Source organism: Podarcis liolepis (genome assembly GCF_965112155.1).
Source record: "Podarcis liolepis genome assembly, chromosome: 8".
In the NCBI taxonomy this organism is placed as follows: Eukaryota; Metazoa; Chordata; class Lepidosauria; order Squamata; family Lacertidae; genus Podarcis; species Podarcis liolepis.
Window position 1 is genome coordinate 58,593,280 of NC_139560.1, and position 21,264 is coordinate 58,614,543.

Genomic DNA, 21,264 nt, shown 5'->3' on the forward strand with positions numbered 1-21,264 from the left:
AGTGAGGAATCTGCTGCTGGCCCTGCTCCACATCTGGTAACAATTCTGCAGAGCCTCAGAACTCACATTGGCACAGCAGCTGCTGCTGTCAGTGTTCATAATACTGAGCTAAACAAATCATTGGTCTTGACTCTGTATAAGATATGGTGCTCTCTCACCAGGTACTTTGGAATCACTGGCAGGGTACAGAGTGTACTTTGCAGAGAAGAAATGGAGATATTCAGTGCAATCCCCACACCTATTTACTTGAAGCTGGGGGCTTTATACAGTGCTGCAAGTGCAGAGTTCCACTCACAGAAGAGGACGTCCCCTTCTTCTCCTCTTTCTGCTAGTCCTCATCATCTGTTCAGGGGCTTGGGGCTGCAAGAAAGGGGAGAGGCGAGGAGGTGAGGGAAAAGTTCTGTTGCACAAGCAGAGGTCTGCTGCAGTCCAAAAACAGCAGTGTGGGATACTACCCCAAGTCCCACTTAGTTCAAAGAATGCAGCATGAGAATTTCTTACAACAAGCCAGTCTAAGTGAGGTCATGGCAGAATTCTTTGTTTCAGGCTGGAAACTCAAAAGGGACTTTTTGCTAATATTACAAATCAAGTAATTTGTGTGGGTGCGTGTACTAGGTATGGACAAATCTGTCAGTTTTGGTTTCTCCACTTTTCTCAATCTTAATTCTGTTCTTAACATTTTCACATCAGTTTCTGATGTTTTAAGTCCTCATTAAAAATTGTCAGCATTTTAGTTAGTATATCTCCTAAACCACACGTTTTATGCAATTTTGCCTAATATGAATGTTTTTTTACAAGCAATTCACCCTAGTACAATGAATTTTCACTAATGCACACTTTCCCTTAGTAGATGCATTATTTGGCTGGAGAACTGCACCACAAAAACCAGAAAAGTGTGGATTTCAAAAGATGGATGTGTATCAGTTTGTATATTTTTTCCAGGAAGTGCAAATGAGGTAAACTTATCCTTAAATGCAGACTCAAATGAAATTTCTCCCTCATCCTTAGCGTATACAGATACACACACACATTTTGGCTGCCAGACTTCAGAGATTTCCTGTTGCTATATAAAGTTACCAGACGTCCCCGTTTCCCGGGGACAGTCCCCAGATTTACAAATCAGTCCCCTGAATTTACCTACCATTCTTCAGATATGAAGAATACTCATTGTCATGTTCACTGAGGAAATATTTAGTATCTATGAACAATAGTAGCCTATATTCACATTTATTTGCTGTGTATATGTTTTTCATTGAATTTGTTAAGCCACCCAGAGAACCCAAGTCATGACAGCTAAAAAGCTGTAACTTCAGTTATATAACATGACAGAAGCGCTCAAACTTCAAATGAGATAAAAAACAAAAATACAAACCACTGTATAGTTTTACAGAATACCACAAAACCTTAGAATAGCCTCCTGCTGCCCACTTTATGTGGTGTGGAAGATGACAATCTACTCCAGCAATACAAGCTTAACTTTTAATTACAGCAAAGGGTACTGCCTTCTATGAAAGTATGAAAAAATGCATCATAAAGATAGCTAGCTGCGATCATCTGAAATAATTAATTCTGTTTGTTCTGGCTTGAGCCTTTGCAGGCTGGAAGTTCTTCGTTACCTCGCAGGAGCTGAATTAATAACCCATGATATTGTTCCATTTGCAAAAGGCTTAAGGTAGAACATTTTCTCAGGCAGAATGGAAATGTTTTAGTTCTCCATTGTATTCAAAGCAATGCCAGAACTTATCTACCCTTAAAAATAATAATCACATGGAATAGATCTGTTGGGACTACAGCACTTCAGAGTGCAGGCTGGGGACTGCATTTCAGTACCATAAGCGAGTCTTTCTTCAGTGCACATAGCTTGCTAAACCATCATGTAAAGAGAGAAAACACAGTAAAGATGTGGCTCTAGAGTGGTGCATGTGGGAAACTTGGGAGGGGAAGGATAGCATCCAACTTTTCTGGAGCCAAAACCAGGACAAGCATCTTCCAGGATGTGCTCCTGGGTGAGTCGCATGACCCGCACTGCACTCTCAACCTGGAAAAGTGTTCTTTCAGGATGAGGTCTTGTGTTTTTGGGTGCTGCGCGAGAATAAGGCCCCCCCAAAATGTCCACGCAATATCATGGCACCCAAAATGGCCACCATGATCTCTCACCCAAAAACAGGATGTCCTGTTTTTCCTGAGGTCCTTGGGAGATATGGGAAGGCCTGAGAGAAGGGGTGATGAGATTTAGGGCAGACAAAAGGAAGCACTTCTTCACACACTACATAGATAATCAATGGCATTTGCCCTTGCATGAAGCAGTGATGGCTACCAAGTTGGATGGCCTTTAAAGGGATTAAACAATTCATGGAGGATCAAGACATCAGTGACTTGATGGCTATGTTCCAGCACTGGTATTGAAGGCACTTTGTTTCAGAATACCAGTTGTTCAGAATGGGCGCCAACCACCAGTATGAAAGACTTGAAGCAGGAACAGATTTTATGTTTTAATGTCGTACACCACCCTGATATTTTATGATATGGCAGTATATCGATACTTTAATGAACAAACAAACAAACCTCTCTTTGCCCCTGTGTCGGGAGCTGACAGAAATGGGAGGCCGAGCCTGTGTTTATATCCTAGGGCCTAGTCCCTGATGTGGGGTGGGAAAACGTCCAAAACACAATTGCTTTCTGGAAAATGTCCCAGTGCTTTATTTTTCGGAGGAAAATGTCCCATTTATTAAGTTTATTAGTAACAATGAATGGATTCCAACTGCAAATACAAATATTAGGCAAGCCTGGCAAAATCCTTAAGTTGCTAAGTTTGACTCGTTTGTTGCAGCAGGCTCAATCCTCCCTTCTCCCCTCCCCCCTCCCAAAAAAAGCTGGGATATTTTTTCCCCTGTAGTCAAATGGCAACCATAATTGGAGCACAAATCCTTTTCAAATTTTATTTATATATTTAAGAAGAGCCATGTGTAACTGAGAAAGGCATCTTAAGCTGCATGAAAAACAGTGGATTTAGTTCCAGTTAAATGTGCTTTGGATCAGGGTTTAAACATCTTTGCCCTCTTCCTGAAAAAGAAAAGAAAACATCATTTAATGGAGTCAGAATGAGAGGTGAAGACAGTGGGAAGGGTTCGTAGAGAAAATTGGCTACATGGCCTTATTACTGGCAAGGACAAATGCAGTGGAACCCATCATGCGATTTCTTTCAGTCAGCCAGATCTGTCCTGTTGAGCTCCAGCACGAGCTCTTAAAGAAATTTTAAACAAAATAAAATCATATCTGCAAGGAAAGTTTCAATTTTTTTCTGACACATCCATGGTTCACTAGAAGGAGGGAGTTCTTATAAACAGTATGAATCATCTTCCAGTGTCTTCTCTCTCTTCTCCAGCTCACAAAACTGAGCCAAGGAAATTTAAACGAGAAGATTCCTTGTATTTTGTACATCATGTCGGTGTCATACTGTTTTGCTTGGAATTTTGTCACAAAGCTCCAGAGAGGAATCAAAAAATACTACAGAAAATTTTATCCCAAGAAAACTTCCTAGTGAAGAACCGGCCTCTACAAGTGTTGCTAGGTTTGTGAGTTTCAGGTCTTTGGGAAAGCGATTGCTTCCTTAGCTATAAAACCTTAGGGCACTTACAGCCTGATCCAGAGACTTATCTGTCTACTCCCTCTCAAAGATTGTGGGGACCTCACTGCATTGAATACACTGATCAAAGATACAGCTCAAAACATGTGTAAGGGAAGGCATGCTGCTCAGAAGACAACAGCTACTACTTGCAGCTGTGGTAACTCCCTCTGGCTTTTGTGAAGCTGTGCTGAAATCCACCTGTGCTACATCGTCTCCTTGGATAAAGTTTTATAATTTCAGCTCATAATGTACAAACTATCTTACATTTTGATCACTCAATCCTATTCAGTTTTATGGATGTTACTTCCAAAGATAGTTGTTTAGGATGAGAGTGTTGGGCTCACTAAAATCATTAAGGCTTTTCTACTTGCCTTGTCCCACCCTTCAGCCCTAGGGAACTTTGGTAAGGGAGCTGTTTCCAGAGGAAGATCTGTAAGAGCAGAGAGAATTTGTGCTAACTATCAGGCAATTGTTTTTCCAATTGCTTTACCCAACCCTCAAGTCCTAGGAGCCTTCAGAATGAAATTGCTGCCATGGGCATTATGTGTATGTGTCTTTTGATGAGCTGAGTAGAAGATTAGTGGTCGTATGGGTGAGGAGTGTGTGTGTGTGTGTGTGTGTGTGTGTGTGTGAATTCAGCAGTGCCAAGTTTGTTTTTGGTTATTGGCTTTGTGGATTATGAGCGCTCTGTGCATCTTATAATATGACTTTTATATGCTTGTGCTGTTCAGCTTTTTTTAAAAAGCTGTCTTGTTAATAGTGTTTTATAGAATGTGTGGATTTGTTAATATAGTCAACAAAATGACTGTATGACTTATGTTGAATTTCTGAGGTTCTGTTATTGTAATTAATTATGTTATTGTTATTTATTGTTTGTGAGTCGCTTTGTGATTTGTGTGAGTGGAAAGCAGCACAGAAATAGAATAAATGGAATGAAATGAAAGATGGGGTAATCCTAAATGCATTATTTCAAAGTATTTGCCCTCAAGTTCAACATATTCTACCCGAGAGAGGCTGGATATATTTGATAGTTGCTGCCAGTCAGAATAGGCAATGCTGGTTTAAATGGTCCGACTCAGCATAAAGCAACATCATAAATGGCTGTGTTTGAAATTGCATATTGTTTCAAATTTCTCCCCCACCCCTACTCATAAGTTGCTTTATATTCACAGGAGCCCAGTATGACAAGGTGTACTTAGTGCACTATATCCTGTGCTTCTGTGCTCTGCCTTAACTGATTTATGAACCACAGTGGTAGACTGTAAGGTATCATAGGATTAGTAGAAACATAACACAGAGACTGAGATGGTCTAGCCACTATGTAAACCTCACACATTTTTCACGGGCCAAGGAACAGTGTTGAGAACATCTGCCCAGCTGATTTACACAACGGAAGATCTTGCTTTGTTTTTTTTTTAAAAAAAAAAATCAAATGATGAAAACAAATACACTTATCAACAGCCAGGGTCTGTGAGCCTGTACAATGTCTCTTCTTTTTGCCGAGAAACCGTGGAGCATAAACTCTTGGGAAATCTGGCTGCTGTCTGTGAGGAGAAAGTTATAAACTAAAACACCTGCATATCACATGGGCAGTGTTAGTTATATGTACAAGTGGTGTGTGTTCTGGAGTGCATATCACATACTATTTGCATACCCTCTAACATTTCTCTGATGAAAATAATGATGTCCCATTCCATAATGTTAATTTTACTATTTATACCCTACACATCTTAGTGCGTTGCCCCAGCCACTCTGGGCAGCTTCCAACATATATAAAAACAAAATGAAACATTAAATATTTTAAAAAACTTCCCTATACAGGATTGCCTTCAGGTGGCTTGGGGGATCAGATAACTCCATACATTTCTCCAACAAAAATAGGGACATCCTAAGGAAAAGTGGGACATTCCGGGATCAAATCAGAAACCGGGGCAGCTTCTCTGAATCAGGGACATCTTGGAAAATAGGGACACTTGGAGTGTCTGCATTTGTTTGACAACAGGTAGAAGGGGATTGGCATGTCCCTTCCCAAGAGTGAGGAGATTTCACCCCTCCCATACCCAAGAATCTCCTGATGATCTCCTGATGGTCTCTGCTGACTCTCCAGAGAGGAGGAGGCGTGTCCTGCCTATCTACTTATTCTGCCCAGCAACATATCTGTGTGTGAGAGAGAGTCAGTCAGTCAGTGTATCGGAGAAAGTGAGAGTGTTAGAGATCCTAGAGATAAGATTGCTGCTAAGTGCAGCTGCAGACTCTCAGTGTAGCATTGATTTATGCTTAGAATATTCAGCTCTGTATATAGTTTTGTATCATAGTTGTAGTTACAGAATAAAAGGAAGATATTCTACAGAGCTGCTCTCCGAGTGGTTTATACTCTGCAAGACTCTGCAAAACTCTGCTGCGCAACGACTGTATTATTGAGACAGTGAATCCAGTGCTCTCAGCTCTAAGCTGTGAGTCCACAGCACTGTGACCTGTTCCTGTGAGAAAGGAGGTCTCTGGCGGTGCTTCCCAGCTCGCCTAGCCCAGTCGGGGTTGAGGTGCATGAGTCCAGTTGGTGCACTGGCTCTAGGGCGATGCTGACAAAGAGGGAGGCCCACAACAGTTTTATAAGGTCTCAATTTCTCTCTGCAACTAGTTCTTGTTTATACTCATGTTACTAGACCACAAAAAATTCTTTCCCTTCCATCACTGGCTAGAGGGCTGCATTCCCCAAAAAACAGAATAAAGTAACCTGCACCGGTGGGCCGTACTACCTGCGAACATCAAAGAGCACATAGCACACAGTACCCTATTTATTATGATCAGCATAAATGTAATCTAGTGCATAGTTTCCTGGGTGTAAGCTCCGTTGAACTTGGTAGTGGCTACTTCTGACTACACAGATTTACCCCGAGCTTTCACAAAAGATTTTCAGCCAGATGAAATGCAACATTTAACCAACCTTGCAAAGAAGTGATACAATTTTAATGGTACCATCAAAGAAGAGAAAAGAAGGATCCAGCCATTGCTTCTTTTTCTCACTCTCTGACTATCATAATACGTCGCAAGCAAACTTGGGAGCCTCACCATCACCTCAGTCGCATGCATTGCAAAGAAGGCCTCTCAAGTACTGTGCTCTGGAAGAAGTTGCACTGTGCTATGTTTCTTCTTTCCTACAGCAGCTTGGTCACGAACAAGGAGGTAGTGGCAAAGTTGTAGGAAAGAATGGATTTAAAATAATCACCTATTGGGATTCTTCTTGCCCTTTCCCAAGAATTATCACTACAGGTGCCCCTCCTTTCATGTCAAACCTTTTCACAATTTCTATATTTAATTCATCTATGATTAGTCCTCATTGTGGTGTGTCAAGTTCCCAGGTGATTGCCCAATCAAGCACTGAACAGACCCAGACCTTGTTAGGTTTAACCAGGTTACAGCACCATGTTGCCCTCAATGCTATCTCAGTTCCTACCTCCTTTAGGAAGCTTCATTTCCTCCAAATAGTACATCAGGTACATCTCTATTTTGCCCATCTTGTCTCCTAGGTAGAATATGTACTTTTCTGTTTCTGGGTGGATCTACTGAGGCCATGATGCCCTTTGAGAAGATTGGATCTAAAAAAGGGATTTCTTCAAAGACTGGTGATTGCAGTGCACTATTTGGAAGCTGCAGCTTGAACAGAACCGTGCACCATAGCTCCTTACACATTTTGAGATGAGGGGTATCTTAGCAACACAGGAAGCTGTCTCGAACTGAGTTAGAACATTAGCCTCTCTAGCTCAGTATGTGTCTTCACTGGCAGGCAGAGGCTCTGCAAAGTTGCAGACAGAGTTGTCTCTCAGCTCTAGCTAGAGATGCTGGGGATTGAACCCAGGGCCTATTCCAAACAAAGCAAATACTCTGCCACTTAGCCATAGCTCTTTCCTCTTCAGCCTATGCTGCAGCAATGGCATCAACTATCTCTAAGCATATTTTAAGTGTTAGTTTTAATAAAACTAACTTGCATAACCCAGAAAAACCTTTTCCCTGCTCCCTGCCCTATTTCTGAAAATATCTGTGAGTTGTCGGAGCATAGCCTTTTCAACGCTGGCCCCAGTGCTTTAGATGGGCTCCCTGGCTATGTTTATACTTAATAATGCTTGACCCTATGGACATCTTATAAAGCCTCACTAGTCCAACAGGTTTTTCCATACTGAATTATTTTTTTCATCTGTCTGTCTATCTATCTATCTATCTATCTATCTATCTATCTCTATCATCTATCTATCATCTATCTATCTATCTATCTATCTATCTATCTATCATCTATCTATCTATCTATCTATCTATCTATCTATCTATCTATCTATCATCTATCTATCTATCTATCATCAATCATCAATCATCTATCATCTATCAACTATCAACTATAAATCTATCTATCTATCATCTATCTATATCTATCTATGGTATTTGAAAAGTTGAAGGGTGACAATAATCATGTTATTAATGTAAAAATTTGCAACACATAGCACCTAATATATTTCTTGAAGAAGCATAATGAATATGAAATGAAGTTGCTTTACTTATGGACTGCTAAAATGTCTAACAATTTGCTGGCATATATAAATAATAAGAAGAAACAGTTAAATAAGTGTTTTCAGAGCAAAACCTGATTGCTTGTGGGGTTGGTTTGTTCATTTGGGAGACAATTTGCTGTACACTTAGAAGGTTTGTGAAGGAATGAAAATTGTATCAGTTGCTTTCTTTAAAAAAATGAAATAGCTAGTGTATTATACTATTACATGTGTCTGAAGCGCCTCGGGTCATGACCACTTTCTGAACACTTAAAACAAGAACTTGAAATATTTAGTATCAGGAAAATAAATTTCATATTTTTATGCTTCTGTCGTGCAACAGCTTGAGCCACTCCAATTATGAACAGTGCTAAATTGTGTCTACTTGATGAGGAGTGTATAAAGGTTCTCTTCCTATGTGGGATCTAATCTGCTGAGAGCAGTTTCTGCAAAGGCTACTGTAATTAATATGACTTTCTGCCAGTCTAGTGCCTGAGGAATTGTGACCATGGACCCCTGAACAAGTGGTTTTATCTGTTTAGTGTGTAACAGAGATCCACATCAAAGCAGCAAGGAAGGAAGATTGGCCGTGGATAGGGGAGTGTTCCTAAAATACAGAGAAGTCTCTATAGCAGTGAAGATGCAGGAAACAGAGGTGATTTGTACTCAGACTGCCCAGTGGGAAGAGCAATGATGAACAGCAGAAATGAAAACAGAAAAGGGAGCTTGAGCGTGAGAGATGAGTAAGCCAGGAGAAGAGACACTGCAATAGCTCAGATATTAAACAAGTGGTGAAACAACTGATCATTTCTGTTTCTTCTTGGTAGGCATTTCCAATGCTCAATCTTTATTCAGTATGCCTGTGAATACCAGTTGCTGTGGGAAGAGTACTGTTGCACTCAGGTCTTACTTGTGGGCTTCCCAAGAGCATCTGTGAGCAGTGGCATAGCGTGGCTTGTCAGCGTCCAGGGCAAGTATCGTACCTCCTAAAGTAAGTATTGTGTTGCCTAACTGCGGCCTCTGCTGCCGAACAGAGCTGCAGAGCAGTGGCAGGACATGCATGAGCCTCCTTGGGCTGGGGTGCCACTCCACCGTGAGTCTCGCTGTCCGCCTGCCTTCCCCACCAGCACGGGATGCCACGCGACCAAGGGATGAAAGGGCCTGTCCTCCTCCTGTTCTCTCCCAGCTCCTGCTCAGCATGCTGCTGCTCATGTTAGGTGGGCAGGTGGGGCAGGGAGTGCCTCCAGTCAGGGCAGCAACTGCAGAGGCACACCCCTAAATAAAAATTGCACCCAGGCCAATTGCCCCGGGAGCCCCTCCCTCCTCTGCCATGCTACGCCACTGTCTGTGAGAACAGGATGCTGGAATGGATAGGTCTTTGGCCTGACCCTGCAGCCTCTTCTTATGTTCATTTTCTACTGCCAGGAAAGAAGGTGCACTGTGACAATATTTGTCAATGCCAATTCAAGTCACATTTTATACAGTAGTCCTGAGAAGTGACTGCATAACTATAAGGCGTGAGTGGCTGACGAATGTACTCCGGTAAACAGTAGAGTAGCACTGCTGCATATTTTGCACCTGACTTATGACACTCTCGCAGAAAGAAAAAGGCTGGCAACTACTTCTAAAGGACATGTCTGATTCAGTGCATTTATCAGCTCCATCCAAAGAGCTATCGTAAGAATCTTATCATGGGCATGGGTCTTTTTTTTAGGAGGGGAGTTATGAATAAGGTGATTCTGCCACAATGCATCAACGCTGATGGAAGCGAAGATTCACTGGAGCATAGGCAGTGACTGGAGCAGCTGGAAGAAAGATGATGGAAACAAATCCAGAGTAAGGCAATTTATCATTGACCTTGTTACCATCATTTTTATGATATGAGAAATAGAAGCTTGTGAGAACAAGCCCTTGGAAAATACGAGCAAACTAGAACCACATGTGCCCGCTAAGAAAAATCTGATCGCTTGACCTTTATAAATGGATCTCCATCCCTCTTTCTCCCTGCTTTGTGTGTTCCTTGCTGCATCACATCTGACCTCTCATTACAAGAATTCCAAACAGACTGCTATGACTACAGAGTCTCCATTCAACCCCATCTTTAAATAACTCATAAACAACTTTATACATGTCTTCAGGCCATTGAAAACAAAATAAAGTATTCATTATTTTAATAAAATGATCAGCTGCAGACATACTAATTCTTTCTAGGGACTTTCCTCTTCCACCACTTAACCCTATTCACAGTTAACTCTCCTCTTCTGTTGCAGACAATCCCCACCCCCAATTTGCTGGGGTTTGAGACACATCAACCCCCTAGAGTTGATGCGCTTGACCTGGGCTTTGTAAGCATAAGAGAAGCATGGTTTTGTCACACCTACTCAGCTTTTTATCTCTGCTCTAGAGCCTCTGTCCCCTATTATCTATTTATGCAGAAATTTCCAGTCCTTGTACTTACTGAAGTCACATCTGATATAATATGCATCTCCATTCGAAGAGGTTTCTTACTTGTCACTACCACAGTGGCTTATTCTCATTTACAGTGGTGCCTCGCAAGATGAAATTAATTCGTTCCGCGAGTTTTTTCGTCTAGTGAATTTTTCGTCTTGCAAAGCACGGTGTCGGAAAAGTTTTGGAAAAGCTTCAAAAATTGCCAAAAACCTCAAAAAAGGGTACCACACCGCGTTCTATGAGTTGCTCCTCGAACTCAAGTCGCAACTGTATTAACGGTGTTAAGAAAAAAGAAACAAACTTGCAAAAAACGCAATACGTTTTCGTCTTGCGAAGCAAGCCCATAGGGAAATTCGTCTTGCGAAGCAGCTCAAAAACCGCAAAACCCTTTCATCTAGCGAGTTTTTCGTCTTGCGAGGCATTCGTCTTGTGGGGCACCACTGTATCCTTTAGGCTGTCGTTCAAACACACACACACACACACACACACACACACACACACACACACACAGAGTGTTAGTTGTGTTCAGTAAGTTTCACAGCTTCCTTTCCATTGCTGCTACTATTTTTGTGTTCTCAACAAAATATAGTCACCTTCTTCACCTCCCATTTACTTTTAAGGCTACGTCCAAACCATATATTTCAGGCACCCCTTAAACCTTCCTCCTCAGCCAGCTCCACAGCCTACACTGCCAGTGCCAAAGCTCCATCATCCATGATGAAATCAGAAGACAACTCACATGCCCTCCAACATTTTTCTGATGAAAATAGGGACATCCTATTCTGTTGTTGGGACGCGGGTGGCCACAGAGCCTAAGATTGCCGATCAGAAGGTCGGCGGTTGGAATCCCCGCAACAGAGTGAGCTGCTGTTGCTCAGTCCCTGCTCCTGCCAACCTAGCAGTTTGAAAGCATGTCAAAGTGCAAGTAGATAAATAGGTACCACTCCGGCGGGAAGATAAACAGCGTTTCTGTGCGCTGCTCTGGTTCGCCAGAAGTGGCTTAGTCATGCTGGCCACATGACCCGGAAGCTGTACACCGGCTCCCTCGGCCAATAAAGCGAGATGAGTGCCACAACCCCAAAGTCGGCCACGGCTGGACCTAACGGTCAGGGGTCCCTTTACCTTTATTCTGTTGATCTGACTGGGCTGCATCATCCACTCTGGCCAGCTTCCAGCATAAATAAAAGCATAATAAAATATGAAACATAAAAAAAACTTCCCTGCCTTCTGGTGCCTTCTAAAGGTTGTAATTTACTCATCTCCTTGGCTCAGGGTGGCATAACTCCATATCCTCCAACATTTCTCCAATGAAAATAGGGACGTCCTATCATACCCTTCAACATTACTCTGGTGAAAATACAGACGTCTTAAGGAAAAGCGAGACATTCTGGGATCAAATAAGAAACTGAGACGGCTTCTGTAAATCCGGGCCTGTACCTGGAAAATAGGGACAATTGGAGGGACTGAGCTCAGACATCCCTGGGTCCTACCTTCCCACCTTCCATCTTCATCAGGGTGTACACCTGCATGGGCTCTGGATCTGGCAACCAATCATCATCACATGGGTCTTAAGGTGTGTGCCGGGGGGGGGGGGCAACAGGCAAGAAGCAATTTGCACTATTGTCCTGAAACCAAAATACACACAGAGCTATGTTCACGTTAAATACCCCAGTATGTAGGATATAGTAAGCCTAAAGCCAATGCAATGGCAAGCATAGTCAGATGACTGCTCCCGACATAGGTAAAACTAAAAAAAAAATTGATGACATTGATTCAAGGAGGGAAAACATAAAAACAGCTGGCAATGGGGTGCCCATGTCATCCTATTTGGAGGACCACAAAATGCTCCTACCCCAAGCAACCCCCTGGTTAAGATAGTATATCATATGGAAACAGCCTTAATTTTTAAGAAAGAGGCTTTTCAACATTTCAGTTGCTTGTAAGTAGAGACCTGCATTGATAGTGCCTCAGATGTCAGATTATGAGCACTAACATGTCCCAGATAAGCTTGCTTTAAAGAAAAGAAACAGCTATCACGTTACTTGGGACTGAAGTTGCATTGTGCATCCATCTTTCGTCTCTTTTCCTGCTGGTTTAGAATGATGAATGTACCATTCTCCTTGCATTCAAACTTTGGGAGTAAAATGCACAGCCCGGCCTTTCCACAGTTCTTGTTATTCTGTTTTTGAAAAACACTGACATTTTCTTAAACAGACATAATTTACAATGTTAAAGTCACACAACAGTGCCTTGGTGTGCGAAAGCCAGCAAGAAAACAAGACTCCTTTGAGGCAGGCTTGGGTTTGAAAAGGGCCGGGCAGGAGGACTAGTCTTGTGCTCTCTGAGGTCACTCCAGCTTAAAACAGAAGAAGGGTGCAAGACCAGGGCAGTCTTGTGATAGATCTCTTTTCTTTCGGTCTATTAAAAGCTCCTGCTGCAGAATGGCTCGATCCAATGGAGAAAGAAAGAAAACATCGCAGCATAGTACGTGAGGGATGTGCCAATGTACTTGCTCACACTTTCCAGTGCGGTTTGCAAGATCAGATGTTTGGGTTGCATTTATGTGTACAGCCTGGGTGGTGTCATAGCAGGTCAAGTGAGGGGGGGTCAGACTGGTGCCTGGATAGCCATGCCTTGCAGCAGGTGGCTGGATTTCATTTCTTATTTCTTTCTACAAAGGCCACTTGTGCAAAAGAATCTTGCAAGGCTTTCCCTCCCCTCTCCCTAATAACCCCTTTCAGGTTCTAATATTGGATTTCATCCATATTACAAGGTCACTGGGAATATCAGCTGCTGTACAAAATCCCCACATTGCTGCAACATCACACTGTTATGTATTACTCATATGTTAATAAGTTTATGTTCTTTATCAGGGAAATATATTGACCCACCACTGTGGGCTGATTTCAGGAGGAAGAGCAGAATGCTCCATTCTGCTGAGCTAAAGACAGAGTTTGGTAACCAAAAGTGTGCATTTTAAAAATCATATTTGGTCACAAGAAAAGGAAATTTGCATCAGTAGATTGTTTAGATTTGGTGGTCATAATTTTGGTAAGGCGTGTCCTTATGTAGGCAAGCAGTGCCTGTTCTTCTGTTCACCTGTTTCACTGATGCTTACTAACTGCAAACTATCCAATCAGCATGAATTCCTTTGAAATCTAAGAGGCTCACCAGTTAGAAACAGTGTTTATAAGTTTGTTAGAACCACTACCACCCTCTGGTTGTAGGACAATTGTTCAGACTTAAAATTAGTTTTGTCGGTTCCCACTCCAACACCAGGGTTCATGTTAGACCATCAGCAAGTTCAGGTGCTATCCAGTGTACTTCAACTTGCCATCAAAATATCTTCTCACTGCAATCTTCTCACCACCTGCCCAAGCTACAAAGATAGCAGACCTGTGCAGTTTAAACTCACATTCTGAATGATAAAACCCCTGACAAAGGTATGGAAAAGGGAAGGAACCCATACCCACTATAAATCAGTAAGTATTTACTTTGGAAAAGATTGCTAAATATATTGAATAGCACGGCCTTTGAGGAGGAACTGCTGTCCCAAATTAGAATATTTTAATTTTTTTCATTGCCACCTTTCCTCCTAGGAGCTCAGGGCAATGTGCCTGTTTCTCCCCACAACAGTCCTGTGAGGTTGGTTCGGCTGAGAGATATCAGCTGGCCCATGCTCAGTCGGTAAGCTTTACCACTGAGCAAGGAGTTGAAGTCATGATGGGCAAGTTCTTCCAGCAAAGTGGCCTTCTTTTTCTCACCATGGAGGAAAGGGGAGTGGGCATCCTCAGGAACCTTTATTTATTTGTTTATTTATTTATTTATTTATTTAACCTCCTTATACCCAGGGGACTCAGGGCGGTTCACAGAATAAAAGCAAGATATTAAACCACAAAATACATAATAAAAATAAAAACAACAACCCAATGCCCCCGCCCCACAAAAAAAACAACCACCACATTTTAAGAGGGCACAGGGTGTAAATCAGATCAACCGAAGGCCTGGTTAAAAAGGAATGTTTTTGCCTGGCGCCTAAAGGTGTATAATGAAGGCACCAGGTGAACTTCCCTGGGGAGAGCATCCCACAGATGGGCAGCCACTGCAGAGAAGGCCCGTTCTCGTGTTGTCCCCCTCTGAACCTCTTGAGGAGGAGGGACATGAAGGAGAGCCTCAGAAGATGATCTCAGGGTCCAGAAAACTACTACCATTGCTTATGGAGTACATGGGGAATTGAGGGTCAGGCTCTGACAACTACATGAATACCAATGGTGTAGCTATAACACTCACATTTTTGGTGTTCTGATCTGAAATTAACAGGCTGTGGGCAACAGCATAGTACTCACAAGGGGGGGGGATGCTCTAACTTAAAACTAATTTACCTTTAGCCAGTAGTGGCTGGTGCCCATTGGCACAGGAAAGCAGGAAGGTCAAGCAGTAGGTGGATCCAGAACCAATGGCAGGCAGATTCTAGTTTGTCTCCATCTTCTTCCTAATAAGCAGGAAGTTGTCAGACAGTGTTACCCCCTCTGGACTGGTTGTAAGGAAGAAGGAAGGCAGGTGGGAACTGGCTGAGGTTGGTGGGGCACTGCCCCATTTGCCCAGGTAAGGTAGTCTCCACTCTATTTATCAGAGGGTTCATCCTACCCATCTGCAGCCCAAATTCCCATCTACGTATCCTTTCATAAATTCAGTGGTTTGGGTGGAGGCTGAGAGCACCTTGTGCCTGAGAGTAATAATTAGAAACTTGAATGTGGATAGGAAATGAGTTGAGCATCGTCCCAGGTAGGTGTAAGCCTCTGTGGTGAATATGCTTGAAGGATCAAAGTGATGCTCAGTAGGCCACTGAAGCTTTTGAAGAATATTTAGAAGTAAAACAAGTGGGAAAAGTCCTCTGACTGCCAGATCCAAAGCTGTTCTTTAAACACTCATCAAGGGAAGCATCGAAAAGAAGCCAAGGCCATTTCTGCCAATATCAGCAGATTCTGTGCTGTCCCTTCCCCGCGAATAAGGCTTAATCGAAAGAAGTGCTGCCACTCCCTTGAAGTGCTTCTTAAATAGGCAGAAATGACTTTTACAAAACGGAACTCTTTTTTCATCTTCCCAAGTCAACCACAGTCACTCTTCTGAACCTGAACTCAAAACCTTTCCCCTCTTAGCCATTGAGTCCCTGGGTGGCCTTCCTGAAGTCACTGCTCTTGTACAAGAAGTAAGAGCAGGCCCACAGCAATAGTGAACAGAGAAGAAATGAATTATGGAATATTTACCTTCCCTGAAGCTTGGATGACCCATAAATCTAAAGAAATACATATTTGCAGGTATCTTCAAGTGGGAAAACAGCTCTATAATCATGGCCTTCATACAGATTAATGACCAATTCACTGAATCCACAAAGGAGAGGGAGGGCTGCACCCACTTTTCACATTACAGTAATTGAAGATCTAAAAAGGACGTGGGTGGCACTGTGGTCTAAACCACTGAGCCTCTTAGGCTTGCCAATCAGAAGGTTGGCAGTTCAAATCCACATCACGAGGTGAGCTCCCATTGCTCTGTCCCAGCTCCTACCAACCTAGCAGTTCGAAAGCACACCAGTGCAAGTAGATAAATAGGTACCGCTGCAGCAGGAAGGTAAACGGCGTTTCCATGCTAGCTCTGATACTCTTCATGCCAGAAGCAGTTTATTCATGCTGGCCACATGACCCAGAAACTGCCTTTGAACAAACACCGGCTCCCTTGGCCTGAAAGCAAGATGAGCGCCACACCCCATGGTTGCCTTAGACTGGACTTAACCTTCCAGGGGTCCTTTACCTTTTACCTTTTAATTGAAGGTTTGGACACATACATGAAGACACATACTGTAGGCGTCATATGAATGAGTTGGGGAGCTTCTTTCTGCAGGGTTGCCAACTGTGTGAACAGAAAACGCATAATAATACAGCCTACCTTGTGTGCCAATGTTCAGCTAAACATATTGCGGTCTGAAGCAAGGGCAGAGCTGGCATGTTCCTGCTCCTCACTACACATATATATGGATCGATCCAGTGAATGTGTGAAAAAGGATAACAGTCACCAACAATGTATGGCGCAGGCAGAATTCCACTGTCTGATGACGGACTGATGGTGTCATATAGCAGGTCTTCAGAACTATGTAAGTTTACAGAGGAGCAAGACACAAGAAACTGCCAAAACCTGGGGTGGCGGCGAATGTCAGTCAGGAAGGTAAGGGCAGGGTGTTGGCAAAGCAACCGTGTGGATGAGACAGACTGGAGGGCATGCCCCACAGAGTCCCACTGGTGACACAACTCAGCTGTTGCAGCTGCTTTGCACAGTAATTTATACTGAAATTAAGATTGGGAGGGAAATGAGAAACTGAAGAAAAACTTAAATTGACAGCTCTACCCATCAGCCCCAGGCAGCATGATGCTGGGAGTTTAGTCTCAAACATCTGGATGGCACCAGGCTACTGAATGTTATCGTAAGGATGCAGACTTTGGCAACAGAATTCTGAAGTCCTTCACTGTATCTTTTTAAACTTGGAAAGACGAGAGAAAATATGAGGCGAAGCGAGGAGTGTTCTTACATGCAATTCATTCAGGAGGGAACTGATGATAAGGTGGGGTTTCAAGCTGATGGAAATGTTGATTCACATTCTCTGTCCCGCTGTTCCCAATCTTATCAAAATCCAGCTTTCCATTTTTCTGCTTGTTGGTAATATCACATTAGACCTCACTTGTGTTGTAGTGTGTACAGGAATCCACGGCCTTGCATGTTTTCTTCCACTCCCTCATTTTATGCATCCTCTCTTGATGAATCAACTGTTGAAGTGTGATATATATATATAGAGAGAGAGAGAGCATAATTTTGCCACAGCCTCAGAACTGTGGCACAAACAACACGTAACTCCCCACAGGATCTCAGTGTGTGCTGAAATGTTTAAGTAAGCACTGATATCACGGGTTTGACTGAGGCAGAACAATGTGGCCTCAGTAGAATAACTAAGTAAGGCTCCAGCTGCAATCCTATAACCATTTACATGGGAGTAAGCCCCATTGAATTCAATGGGATTCATACCTGAGTAAACATGTTTAGTACTGAGCTCTAAGTTTCTTCTGCTGTCAGAGAAATACTTGAGCAGGCTTAGGCCTTCGCTCATTTGCATTATCCCACAGCTTGGTCTTCGAGTCAGGAAACGAATTTAAAGCTATCTGTAAGGAAAATGCCTCGAAGCTCTTGCCACCAAGTAGCTTTCACTCTGCTCAAGGACTGACAACCTGGTTTATTCAAAACCAAGGGCACACAATGGATCCATTCACCAACTGAGCTACTTAAACCCAGCCAATTCCTGTAGGCTCCAGGCACAAAACAGCGTTTAGAGCCATAATATGGCATTTAAAAATATGCAAATTATTATAAAAACAAATATACTCTGCTGCATCTAAAAATAGGCATTTGTGCAATTAGAAAATATTTACAACACCCTCATATTTTCAGATCTCTAAGAACAGGCCAGAGCACTGGGCTGGTAGTCAGTAAAAATGATTCAGTTCTAGAATAATAATAATAATTGGCTTAGAGTTGACTCAGGTGTGTGTGAGACACAAAGTAAGATTTAATCCTGGGATTCTCTTTATATCTGTTCTGAAAAATAACTTTTAGTTCATGCTTAACACCTACTGATCTCAATTGCACAGCATTCAACAGTATTTGCAGAACCAGTCTTTTGTTTCATTATTAAATTTTACAGTTCACTTACACTGAATCTTTGAGAAATGAAGAAAGGAGGCGGTTGCTCTTTTGCAGTAGGGGGAAAAAAATCAAAGGGAGAAGAAAGTTATTTGGAAAGGTAGATATAAGACAAGATTCCCCAAGGCACTCGTAGTATAATTGTGATAATATACTGCCTTCTGCAGAATGCCAGGCAGCAGCAACTTACCTATCTTTAATTAGCTGCATTTAGTGGGGGTTTTATGGACACTGAACATGGTGGGCTAATCTGCATACATTAGCATGTCATTTGCATGTTTACCCCAAGGTACTCAGGGTTTTATTGCCATTACCTTTAGCAGCTCTGTTTTGCTAATGAAATAATACAAAAACAGACTTTTCAGGAGGCTGGCGTTATCACATCTCTTTTGTAAAGATTTTTTATTTTATATTTAATGCACTTTGTTGAGATAGGAGTCTTTCCATACATAAATGGAAAGGGGGGGAAAGCAATTTCATCAGAACCATTTTTATGTGTATCCCCCCTCCCCAAGTTTCTGTTTTTCTTTCTGCGATTAGAAATCTCAGGGGGGTGATTAAGTCAGGTAGGGTGTAAAAATGCTTCAGTGCCCGTTTGGGGAAGAGAAAGCTGGGCAGCAGAAGGAATGGATTTGACTCTATCCATCCCCTACCTAAAGGCATAAAGAGAAGACAAATCACAGCTGCAGCTGAAGAAAGCTGCACAGGGTCAGAGGGCAGTGTCTGCATTTGCATTCAGTGAGAGACAGCAGGGAGGAAATAAAGGGGTCTCTCTCTCTTTGTTGCAATTCAGCACTATTTTAGAAAGTGCAGATACTAACTTAATTACCACAGTTCCCTTTTTGCACTGAAGCGCTGCAGCAGGTTCTAAATCAATACCTAAGGTCACATTGCTAAAAGCATTAAAAAACAGTCTTTTCTCTCACTCCGGCATGCAGCTCCCTCCTGCAACAGTGCCTCCGGAGGTCAGGCTCAAATGAGAAATAGAAGGGGAGTTGGATAATGATTTTAGGAAGAACTGGGGAGGGGAGGGGGAAGAAACTTGAATGCAGCCAAATCAAGTAAGAAAGGGCAACTACGCCAGAGAGCCAGTGCGGTGCAGTGGTTAGAGTGTAAGACCAGTCCTATTTTTCTAGGAAATGAGCTCCCTCATTTTAGTAGAATGGCAATGGCGCCCACCTGACAGCTGCCGGAACTGAGTTCCTGCAAGTTCTGGCTGAAAAAAAGCCCTGTGTGAGACCACGGTCACATTCACACCATACATTTAAAACACATTTATATCACTTTATCTGGTTTCCTCTTAAGAATCTGGGGAACTGTAGTATCCCCCCTCACAATACCACATTTCCCAGCACCCTGAACAAATGATGGTTCCCAGGATTCCTTGAAGAAAGCCACGACGGTGGAAGTCATATGAATGGGCTTTCACTGTATGGCGGTGTTGTGGCCTGGGAAACCCTGGATTCAAATGGTCATGCATCTAAAAAGCCTACTGGGTGATTTAGGGATGGTCAGGGGCGCCGACGTGTCACATGATGTGTCACATGATGCCACCCAGTGGAAAGCACAGAGGGAGATAATCTCCCTCACCTTCGCCCATCCCAGTCCTTGTCCAGCTCCTGGGCTCCCGGTCTGGGGCTGGGTCATGCGGAGGGTGCCCTGCAGTGGCAGGGGATGTTGGCCCCCTCCATATTGGAGGGGGGCTCAGCCTGCTGCCCACCAATATGGAGGGGGCCGAAGCCCCTTCTAACCCCAATGTTGGCTCCCCTGTCTCTCAGCCTATCCTACCTCAGAAAATTCTGGTGAGGATAATATGGAGAGGGGAGGAGCCAAGTGTGGTGCCTTTAGCTCTTTGGAGAAAATGACAGGCTATACATGTCGTAAAAGAGATAAAATACGTTACGTGTTTGCTCTCCCTGTCTGTTCAGCAGGTACCTTTCCCTTGAATCAGCTCTGACTACACCTTGGCTTGCTGGGTGGGAACGCTGTGTGTTTGTGTTCCACAGAGTTATTGCACTCTGCAGTTGGCTTCTGCAAAACATCCTTGAAGTAAACCATACATGGCATCTGATTTCAATAAAATGCTGGGAGCTCATTTTTAGCAAAAGAATAAATGTCTTTCATTTGAGGGTGGTTCTCCCTCCCTCCCTCCCTCCGTTTTATCTGCTGACCCAGAGAATTTACAACCTCCTGGAAGAGAAAACAATTCATATGAACTCCATAAGATATGGAAAAAGGCTGTTTCCAGCTGAGACAAGCTTGGCACAGCTTCTAATAGCTTTGCCAGAGGGAGGTTTTTAATTTTGGTTCACCTGGCTGAGCTGCCGCCTGCAAGTGTGTATTGCTTCAAGTAACGTGCGTGCAATCTGCAAACCCAGGCATCTGGGTATTATGGGGGATGAGGGCTGCGAGCTTTCAGAGCTCAGGGGATGGAAAGTCTGAGTGCTTTACTTCCAGCGCTGCGCTTTGCACGAGTACCACGCTGCTCTCGGGTGCATGCATGCTAAGTCTGCACAGTCATGTGGAGAGGATTCATAATATACCAGAGAAGGCATGGATTCCCACCCCCACCCCCCAGCATATAACTTTTAAAGTCATAGGCACAATGCATCTGTGTTCAGTAGGAAATTAAGAAAGATGGTTTCATTACTGGAAATGAAAGAATTACATTTCCTTAAAATTAGAGGTGTTTCAACATTCTCATCAGTCATAAGCAAAGTTTATCACCATCAGTTATAATAATAATCATTAACAATACATTTACACCTTAGTTTTATTCGTGTTTACAGTGATTATTGCTCTCACCAAACAGAGGGCCTTCTCAGTAGTGGCGCCCGCCCTGTGGAACGCCCTCCCATCAGATGTCAAGGAAATAAGCAGCTATCCTATTTTTAAGAGACAACT

General features: G+C 43.0%; 1 long non-coding RNA gene across 1 annotated transcript; it reads right to left on the bottom strand.

The window, feature by feature from the left end:
- Positions 1 to 2,925: 2,925 nt before the first annotated feature.
- Positions 2,926 to 20,409, bottom strand: LOC310714022. The gene is made up of 5 exons (XR_014529526.1): positions 20,264 to 20,409; positions 16,433 to 16,524; positions 15,000 to 15,109; positions 4,000 to 4,058; positions 2,926 to 3,063 (listed from the first exon to the last, which is right to left on the bottom strand). It is a non-coding gene; the product is annotated as an uncharacterized lncRNA (long non-coding RNA).
- Positions 20,410 to 21,264: the final 855 nt, after the last annotated feature.